The sequence below is a fragment of the Seriola dumerili genome, unplaced genomic scaffold (assembly GCF_002260705.1).
Source record: "Seriola dumerili isolate Sdu_G_001 unplaced genomic scaffold, Sdu_1.0 BDQW01000088.1, whole genome shotgun sequence".
NCBI lineage: Eukaryota > Metazoa > Chordata > Actinopteri > Carangiformes > Carangidae > Seriola > Seriola dumerili.
Window position 1 is genome coordinate 11,033,313 of NW_019174343.1, and position 10,919 is coordinate 11,044,231.

Sequence of the window (10,919 nt, forward strand, 5' to 3'; positions counted from 1 at the left end):
GACCATATGCACAGCTGAAAGGTATTGTACACTTAGAGAAAAACCTTGAGAGAGGCCAAATCTTGTCGAGTTGAAATAACAGAGAGAGGATTGACAATGTGTGTGGCTGTGCGGTTAAATGCCCAACCTCTGACTTGATAGTTTTAACAACTTAATAATATGTACAAAAGGGCAAAAGTGAGGCTCCAATTATGGTGGGACTGGAGAAAAATACAATCTGTTCACAGGATTGCTTTAGGACTGGAAACCATTTCAGAAACCAAACAGCAAGTTAAGTGTTTTATATTGCTTTGGTTCGTTTAACAGAGCCCTTAGAAATCAGATCAGGTGTCACTGGAGGACAGCGTAATTGCATATTAATCCCATCTAATATGTCTCAAAACTGTGTAATGAAACAATTAATTCACAACACCACCTCTTACCTCCCACGCCTGCAGTCACTGCAAGCTTTCATAATCCCTTCAGCCCAAATGAAACTGCACAAGGAAGTGAAACCTTATATCACTCTGCACTGTGGTCCTGACATCATCATTTCACTGGTGAGCGGAGGCTCACAGGGCACGCTCTTCATACAAGAGAGTGCACTTGATAAGACTTACAGGCCACTTAAGAAGCTTTTTAGAGTTTTTCAGGCTCTGTCACAGAGTCAAGTGCAACCCCTTGGCTTTGTCCCACCAAAACTCCTCTCACTGAGTCGATCCTGAACCGCTCCAAAAACCACGGAGCACGCCTCACACACCCGCCAAAACTCACTCCAGTGTCAAGCCATGGAGGATTAACTTCAGACCAATAACATGCAATTAGATTTATTTTCCTCTCTTAAGCCTATTAGGCAGCAGCCGAGCAGTCAGTGGTCTTGCTTTAGCTGAATTTAATTGTGTTTCTTAATGCCCAATGAGCTGTGTGCTGCGGGGGGTGGAGGAGTGGTAGAGGCCCCCGTGTCAGCCTCAAAAAGCCACGCCTGAAGGGTTCACAAGCAGCTGAGGCGATCTCAGCTCCGGGGCAGAGCTCCGCTGAGCTTCCTCGCCTGGAAGGGAGACCGGGGGAACACTTCAAACTGTAAAGTGAAACTGACACCGCCCGTAATCACGTCACTTTGTCTGCTGTCCCCTTTCATGGGCTCGCTAATCCTGTTACGCTAAAATAAAGACATGACCACGTCTCCCACTCTGAGGCCTTCCGCTGTTCATTTACAGGCCTTTTCTGCCTTTGTATACATGTAGGTTTATCCACCATTGTTGCTTGAGTGGGTCCCCTGCTGCATTGAACAGGGAAATAAAGACAGACAGGGGAAGGCACAAGCTCACTTACACAGTGAATGTGACACATATGGCCGGCAGAAAATAGCATTGTGTCTTTGAAATTTAAAGGCTGAGGACAGACTGTGCTTTTCTATAAATAAACTCTTTTCTAAGCAGAACTAACACGTAAACCTCTTGTGAAAAATACTACAAGCTATCGTGTATGAACACATGCCGGTACAGTTGGTTGATTGTTCCTATTTTTAGATCATTTAGTGGTTATAAATCAGGACTACAAATTAGTAAAATACATAATTAAGCTTTCCCAATCACTTTTCGGGCAAGTGCAAGTACCGTGTATGCAGGGCTAATGATTTCAGGAATGTGGAGGTCTGGCTGACAAAGAGAAGGATCTTATTCCGGCAGACAATAACCCTTAGTACCTATTCTTCTGATCATATTCATAGTCAAACCAGAAGCTAAATCACCTTCAAAGCCGCCCTCTGTACCTGCTTTCTCTTCTATTCCCCTGTCTCTTGCTCACTGTTCAGTTACATATGTGATGTCTAACTCCTGCACAATTAAGGAATTTGACGAATGAGAGATCCATCCTTCCTTGTCAGGTGGCTGTAATACCTTTGCCAGCAAACTGAATGAATCCATAAAAAGAGTACTTAATCACATCTTCGTCCAAGTGGAAAGCGCTGCAGAGGCGCCTCAATGGAGACAATCACAAGAGGAGAAAAGAGGAAGTTATCATCTGTGGCTCTGTGAGCGGAGACACACACGATAGAAGAAGGATGTTCACTGGTTCCTGCAGTGATTTCTCCCAAACAGCAAAAACGATATACAGTATATCACCGAGCCAGCAAGTCACAAAACATGATGGCTGTATTACATTACATGGGTCCAGAAGTAAGTGTGTCTTTGCACTCTTGTATACAGTCCATGACACCAATCCTGGTTATACCCAACAAATTGCTGCTATTAAAAGTAGATTGCTACACCCATAATAAAACCAGTGAGCACCCCGAGACACATCAAGCCTCACGCAATCCAATCAGAACAAAAACAAACAAGTGAAGCAGCAAACTCTCATTACACCATCATCCTGCCAGACCCACACTTCAGTTTGAAACACTTCTTGATGACTGAACAAACAAATCCCAACATTTTTAGTGTTTGGCTTTTGGGGGGCAGATTAGTAATCATATCTCTGTCCTGTTATTCTATGTCTGGGCAGGGAGGGGGAGGTGTGGGGTGTGGGGGCGAGGGGGCGGAGGGGGTTACAGATGAAGGAGGGAGAGGGGTTGGTGGGTTTTTGCTGAAAACATAATTGGCATGGCCCCGGTGACACTGTCCATCAGATTGTGCTTTGCCTCTCTGTGTGTATTTGCAGGGCCCCTGCGATGTTTCATTAAACAAGGAGCAGGGGCCTCTGAGGAGATGTTTGTGCAGCCTCTGTGGCTCCACCACACAGTGAGGAGCGCGCCTTGCCATCACAGCCCGACACAACTATAATTGGCTATGCAACCTCTCATATACATTGGCTCAAATCTTTGTATGTGTGTGTGTGTGTGTGTGTGTGTGTGTGTGTGTGTGCGTGTGTGTGTGCGCATGTAACAAAAGTTATAATAATTTTCATGAAATCAAACCACATCGATGTATTTACATCCTGTGATTCCTCTATATAATGGTTTTCATTGTTAGTGGCATGCTCTGCGATTCCCATACTAGAAACACACTGTATTCATATGCACATTCACAGGAAACAATGTCTTCCAGCATTACTGTTTGTAATTTTATCTCATTAATATCAGCCTCAGAGTCTACTGCCCACTCTCCTTCAGAGCTTTATTAAGTTACTGCAAATGCAAACTGAACATGTCCTCCTTGTTAATAGTAAAAGAGTTCAGCTGTCGTAATATGGTGCAGCTTTTATTGTGAAGCAGTCACAGGAAATGCCAAAATATTTGTCACAGAGGTTAGTGCCGACAGTTATGGCTCATAATAATGCATCTAAAAACAAGAAAACTGTAATTTATCAGCATTTGTCTGACAGTGGATCAGTTTTAAATATTACAGGGAGTAAAGGAACAAGAAGGAGCAGCTGTTAGATGAGGAGTTGCAAGCGACAGGCTGCACACCTCCCAACATTTCAGCAAGGTAACCATCTACTTTTCCTGTATCCTGCTGTTGTGTCTAAAACTCCCTGTGATGTGTGCAGCTTCAGGTTGCAGTTGCTCACCGCTTGATAGAAAAAGTCTGATTATTGACTGATTTCTTTATCAACACAACATCACTTTGTTTAGTTGCACCGTAAACTGATACACCAGTTTCTCTCCTGTTGTATTTCTGACATAGTAGCTGCTCAAGAAGTGTTTGCTGCATTAAACTTAGAATTTTAAGGATTATAACTTTAAAGAGGTGCAAAACGGAGACTTTTCATCGTGACTTGCTGAGGAAAAACATTGTGATCATGATTTAATTAGCAAGTCTAGCAAGAATTAAAACATCCCTGAGTACTTGCTATACTGCTTTCAATTTCTGGGAAGACTTTCAGGCCAAGTGAGCTGAATGGCATTATGTGAGGCTGAGTGAAGTGTGGTTATATAAAAGTTATTCAATGATGCCGTCTGACTTTGATTGTCATCACCTGGTTGGAGGAATCATAACTCTGAAAGCATGCTTTCCTGTAAACCATCTGAACCTGTTGAAGTAAATAAATTGTAACTAAATCTGCATGTCTCCCAACAATCACTCCAGAGTTTGCAACAGTTCACAGTAACAGTGGACAAGCATCTGCTGAAAACAGAACCAATTACACAACTGCTACACTATGACACAGAAAACATAAACTGAGATCCAGTTGTGCATAAAAGGACCGAGGCTCCTGGTCATGGCCCTCAACTTCAACAAAGATAATCATCAGAGATATTGAATAAGGAGGATGTGAAGATAATACGAAGCATGCAAGCCAGAGGAATCCACGCTGCCTTATAAGGTCTCGAGTGGTGCAGAGAGGGCAGAGGAGTGAGCGAGGGCACAAAATGGTGGACAGTACCAGCGCATCCATGGGAAAACTTTCATCTACAGATGTGGAACTAACAAAAGTTTAATACAAAAATTCCACATCCAAAACAGATTCCATTGTGACTAGATCACTTGTGTCCCGTTGTCTGGATTTAATGATTCAAGGTAGAGCCAACTTTTCTTCCAACTTTTCCAACGTTTTTAAAAAGGGTCGATATCCTTTCCTGAATTACCCTTAATTCCACCATTCAAGTGCTTCTTAGTATTTTCCACTAAGCCATCCAATCCTGTCTTCCTACACTGTAGTTAACAGCTAGATCCATCACTAAATAGCACACTTGTACTTCTCACTATGCTCGTCTGTCCATCAAGTGAAATTTAATAATCATATTTGTGTAGCTCACCCTCATAATTCCCATACACTCAACAGAAGCTAAATATATACCACTTCAGCTGGCTCCACACGTCCAGTTCTGTCTGCTAGCAATTAGTATACAGGTTTGTGCGACTCCATTGTTTGGACTGCTGGCCTCTCAGAGAGATAATGAACCATAATCGCTGAGTGACGCTATAATTGCCAAGGTGTATGGTGACACGACAGCCGACGCAATTACCCTACTTTTGACATCAATGCTCTCATTAAATGATGTCATTGAAACGTGAAGCTCTGCATACACATGCACATGCAGTCAGTCTTGCATTTGCACTTGCATGTGCACACACATGAATCACACAGTCAATAAAAGGGTTTGCAGGTATTTTGTAGCTACATATGCACTTACAAAAATCACATTCATGGACATACAAATAAAAATATGTTGCATTAATCTTTTGTGAGAAAAAAAAATGTGTTAAAACGTTTCCCAAGAACGTATTAATGTCAGCTTTGTAATGAAGGCACAATCAGCAGTAATATTTTTGTTAAGTAATTAGATGATAAATATTGGAAGACATATGGCCCAAAAAAAACTATAAATTTTTTAACATTTGGATTATGAATATTTGTTGACTTCCTTATTTGTTGCTCTTTTTATGGACACAAATTATGAATATTTCCTCCAAATGTTCACTATTTTGCAATAAAAAAAGAAAATCCATAACCATTTTTTTATTTTCATGCCAGAAATGATTTGTCAGAATCAATACATGTTTAAAATGTTTGTATGTCTTTTGTTTTGTCACAAAATTTGCTACATCCAAGCAGTTAATGGATTTGGCATGTACTAGAACAAAGGTTTACCTTTACTTCTTAATTCACCTCCGTGAACCGTAACCCATACTAAGTGACTGCAATATTCATCCCTGTTTTCACTTAAATCTGGCTTAGAACTGCATTTACAAGGTGCCTGTGCAAAGCGTACAGAAGTATTTCTTTATTAAGTGTTAGAAGCTACTGGTGTTTCAGTCACCACTTAAATATATGCTGTAAAAAGGTGTCAAGCAAATAGCTTGTTACAGTTTTATTGTCACACCTAACACTATTCATCCAAATCACTCTTCTCCACTAGAAGCTAAACTACAATATGAGAGGCAGTAATAATAACCCCACTGCCCTCCTAAACACACACAGAAAGTTCTCATATTTACATAATTCTATTAATAAATATGTTCCCATGTACACACATACACTTTATCTCGCTCATGCACACTTACACACCTCCTTGAAGTACTTTACTTAACCTCTCTCTCTTGGACACAAATACACACATACACTCACAACACTGACCATGAAGCACTGTCAAACAGAACACAAGCAAAAGGCCATGACCATAAATAAACACAAGAATTTGTAAGGTTGACTTTTGCAATTAGGACTGCAAGGGAAAATATATCTCTGAGAAACATTTTAATGAGCTTCAGCTCAGCTGCCCTGCTTTCTAAAAAGAGCACCCCAATAATGGTTCATCACTCAAAAACTGATGTAGGGAAAATTCTTGAGGGTGTGAAATATTTCACCGTGTCCAGTGATGGCTCAGTAAAGAGCCTCGGGCGCCATAAAACCTGAAGGCAATTAAAAGTGGTTATTTTTCATCCGCGTTTCTAAATTCTGTAGCAATTAATCTGCCCAATTTGATTACGAACGGCACAAATTAAACAATAAAGACCTGTCTAATGAGGGATTAATTATGGGTAGCAGGAGGGTAGTGGGACCGAGGCAACGGCCATACGTCAGTGTCTCCTGCAGACAGCACAGGGCCATAAGGAAGACAAAGAGGCTCCTCGTCCATGTGGTCCCGCGCTGATAGGGCCCCCTCATCACAGATCAGTAGATCCACAGCCCATGGAGCCCATAAAGGGCTGAGCCGTAATTGAAAGTGCCAAAATCAATAGCGTTGACAGGCCTTAATTAAATTAAATATGTCTCCCATAGGAGAGGGGTGGGGTTGTGGAAGGAGGTGGGTACCAGTGCTGCTTCCCCAGTGAGCTCACTGTGTGAGGAACTGTGACTGCAGGGGCATCCTTGGTGTGTATGCATTATGGGTATTTGACAGCACCCTTAAATGATTTTATTATAAAGTGACATGTTATGATGACATTAAAACAGACGGTGGCAAATGCAGAATCCTAGTGAAGATGTCTTTTTAAATGCTGTTTTTAAAATCTTTTTTTCTCACAATATAAACAACATGAAATAACACAATCCTGCAGGTTTCAGATTTCCTGAATGTTAGCTGTCAAATGCCAAACTACAGGCTACATGACGCAGTTTTAAGTTGCACACACATAAAAATCTGTATGCAGTTGGTCACCAGTTAGGCAGAGCTTTGCTGTGTGTTTACTGTGCCTGAACTGGACACGTTAGTACAGTTTCATTGGCCTCAATACATTACACAGAAGTCACCACAAAACACCATATTCCCTACTATAGGCCCATAATACCAAGGAGCCCCAGCAACTTGCAGACAAATATCAATTGAACACATATTTCAAAGTGACCGGCTATAACTTGAAAAGTATTGTAAAATCGATCAGACTAAGGAGAATTGTTTTTTTAATTACATTTCCTAAAATATTTGATGCCTACTTTCAGATTCGTCAAACCTTTCGGCCTCCTTGATTTCAGGTTTTCTCACAACAAACAAAGGGGATGTACTGTACCTACAGTAGTGACCTGCATGGCTGAATCTGACACAAATCCTCCTGCATTCCTGCTGCAGACTGCCCAGTGTGGGTTTGCTGCCTGGCCCATTACAACCAGAGGATCTCTTGCGTCTTTAGACCGATACTGCTGGCCACAAGGAAACAGGGAGACGCAAAGGACATCACCTGTATGAAAAAAAAAAAAAGCCCAACTCCTCATCATTTCAGGCTTTGCCCACATTTAAAGGATTAGGCGGGCAGAGTCAGCAAAGGGTCACTGACAGAGTGTTCCGCTGGGTGGAGGCAAGGGGAGGTCAGGGGCGGGTTAGATGGGACGGTGATGGGGGGCTACGAGAGGCTCAACCCCCTCTGGATAAACTTGAGTTGCAGACTGTTGAGACTTGTGAGATTAGGATGGAGCCAAGTCTGCTACGCCATGATCTGAAGGACAGGGTACGCAGCGGCTCGCTGTCCACAGTACAACTTCCCAGACAAACCCCCTGATTCTGCCCCCCTTTGTTGTTTTGGTTTGCTTTTCTTTGGCCAGATGTAAAGTGGGAGGGAGCAGCCTGAAATGATGGGGTTATGGTTTTTGTGAAGGATGGTTTATGTTTTTGCAGTGATATTTTAAAAATGGCTGATCCGCACACTACTGTATAAGTCCTCATGATTGCATTTCAAAACCTATTTGTATCTGGTGTCAGTTCCCACAGAATTAATTTCAAACACAATTACCTACAGTTATTATTCTTGCTTATCTTGATTATGGTGTTCCTAGGAAAATTTGGTTTACTGATGTTATCTACAGAGGAAATAGTATCTGTTTAAAAACAAAAAAAATGTAATTATTTGATATTTGGGTCAATATTATGTGATAACATGCTGAGCACTGTCAAATAAAAGAATTGATACCTACTTTAACACATGAGGAAAATACTATTATCTGCATTATCTTTTTCATTGCAACATTAAACATCCTCACAAAGGATTGTATTTATTTTAAGTGCTGAAAATAATTACGACAGTAACTCCAATGATTTAATTTAATGTAATTTAATGGACAGTTGTTTAATCAATTAAGTAATTTAATCATTATTATTATTATAAATATTATTATTATTATTAGCCTATTATTATTAGTATTTGTAGTAGTAGCTAGTTGTGGTAATATCAGTTATTTTCATTATTTCACTGTAAGCTAATGTTGGAAAAATAACTACAGGAATAGTATAAATAGTGGTTGCAGCAGTGGGCCTATTTTTATCCTAAAATAAGACTGAACATGTTTTCATTATTCCTGCAATTTGTTTTGAGCGCTGGGGAATATGGCTGACAGCGTTTTGATGCTCTACATCATTTACTTCACCATTAAGCATCCTTTAATACCCGTATATGCGATTATAGGAATGATTTGTTGTTGGAAATATTGCTTGTTATGCGCTTATTAAGCATTTCATTTAAGGATCTATTTAGTTTCTAATCAACAGGCTCACTCGGCCTTTGAAACAGCCAAAATGATCGACTTATCAAAATAAATCCCCTGATTTGTCATTAGTTAATCAGTCCATTTAGATGGCCTATATCATATTACTCAGGCCAGTGATTTGCAAATGATTTTAGTATGCTTCCTGTTTAATGGCGTGAAAGAAATAAAGGGGCGATAATTCAATTTCACACCAATACCTCGGGTAATTGAGATGTCTGTGATTGAACGATGGAATGTTGTAAATTCAAAAAGCCGCAGTTTTATCTAAGTTTTACAGAGGAATGAACGGCAGGCAGAAACACTGATACCGCTGCTCACATGATGAAATTATTTTGATTTTCAAGTCATGCAGAGGTCAGGGTGTGAGGGATAGTGATCCTATCTGGCTGTAAGTGTGTGTGTGTGTGTGTGTGTGTGTGTGTGTGTGTGTGTGTGTGTGTGTGTGTGTGTGTGTGTGGCTGGATTACAGAGAAAGGGGGGATGAACAATTACTTTTCACATAAACGCAACATAAAAACCTCTCTAGAAGAAGTATATGTGATATTTAGCTTTTTGTGAGGATTTTGAATTTCCGCTTATTTTATGTATTTGGACTAGGCTACTTACATTTTTGTTAAATTATGAATTTGTTATTTTTTAGACATGAAAAGAAACACGAATAGGGATAAAACAGTGAAGTCACAACAACAATAATAATAGGCTAATAATAATAATAATGATGATAATAATAATTATCATCATCTGTAAAGTAGTAATGTAGTAATGAATAGGCTAAATAGCCTGTTTTAGGCAGGTGTAGCATATCCCGTGTAGCTTAATTTCAAATTTTTTCATCAAACGAACAAAAATTAAAATAATTTAATACAACTTTTTTTTTTTATTACACTTCATTGAAATTAAATTCAAGTGATCTACCCAATAACAAGAGGCTGTGAAAAGGACTCTGTGTGCACTTTGATAAATGGCATGGCTGTTTAAAAAACACTAAAGCACAAAGTCAGGACAATGAGCCACTGATTTCAGAACAGTTAAAGAGTTATAAGTCGCGAAATGATGATAATTCTGAAAATTAGTGGCAAATTAAACCCAAATGTTTAATTTAGGCAATTTATTCTAAAACTAATTAGCAAGCTTGCTGCTTTTAATGATATTCTTCCGACAAGTAGGAATGCAGTTCTTAAATAACTTCAGTGACGGCAAGAGGAAGTGGTTTTTAAAGTAGCGCATTAATATTTTAACAAAAAGTGATGCGGTCACAGGTGTGTCAGGTACACTGCTGCGTTTTTAAAATCCAACACATCCAATCAGATCGGAGAACCGGAAGTGTTTACTGATATGCCTAAAAAGTAAAGTAGACTACCATCCAAAGGACTTTTTATGTCGCCTAAAAAAGCAAAGGAAAGAAATTGGGACATTAGACATTATTTCCGAGTGTGGACAGTCAACTGTGTTACATCCGAGGCAGAAGAGAACCGAGTTATCGATAATTCCTATAGCTCACAATCTCAAACCGTCATGCATCATTTGCGAATGACTTTGTGGCGATGCCAGGCAAATATTTCTTTTTTAGAGACTCTCCTCTAACAATGTGGCCCCCCGCCGGGCTGGCGACAACCGAGTTGAAAACCTCTTTTTTTCCCGAACCGCAAGAGGGTTTTTATCATCACCGAGGGACACATTCATCCTGCCTGTCAGCCGGGGAAAGGTGAGGGAGATGAATGGGGAATAAAGTTCACTAAGCGGTGGATCTGATTGACTTAGAGAGTTAATAATTCGAAAAACACCTATTTCTTCTTCTTCTCCTCCTTTCTTCGAGCCGCATGGAGTCGTTTAATCCCCGAAGCTTCAAATGCATTTATCATCGTGCCTCAGCCACATTTGGAGTCTGTTTCTCTCCGAGCTGCTGTTTTCCTGCTGTTCAGTGAGGCTGCCCAGTGGACTGTTTCAGGCTCAGCCACTGACTCTCTGAAACATCTAAATAAAACTGATGGTTGCTACTAAATTTGCATTTAGTTACCGTACTAAAAAATCTGTTAATGTTAGATGTTTTTTTTGTTTTTATATATATATATATATAT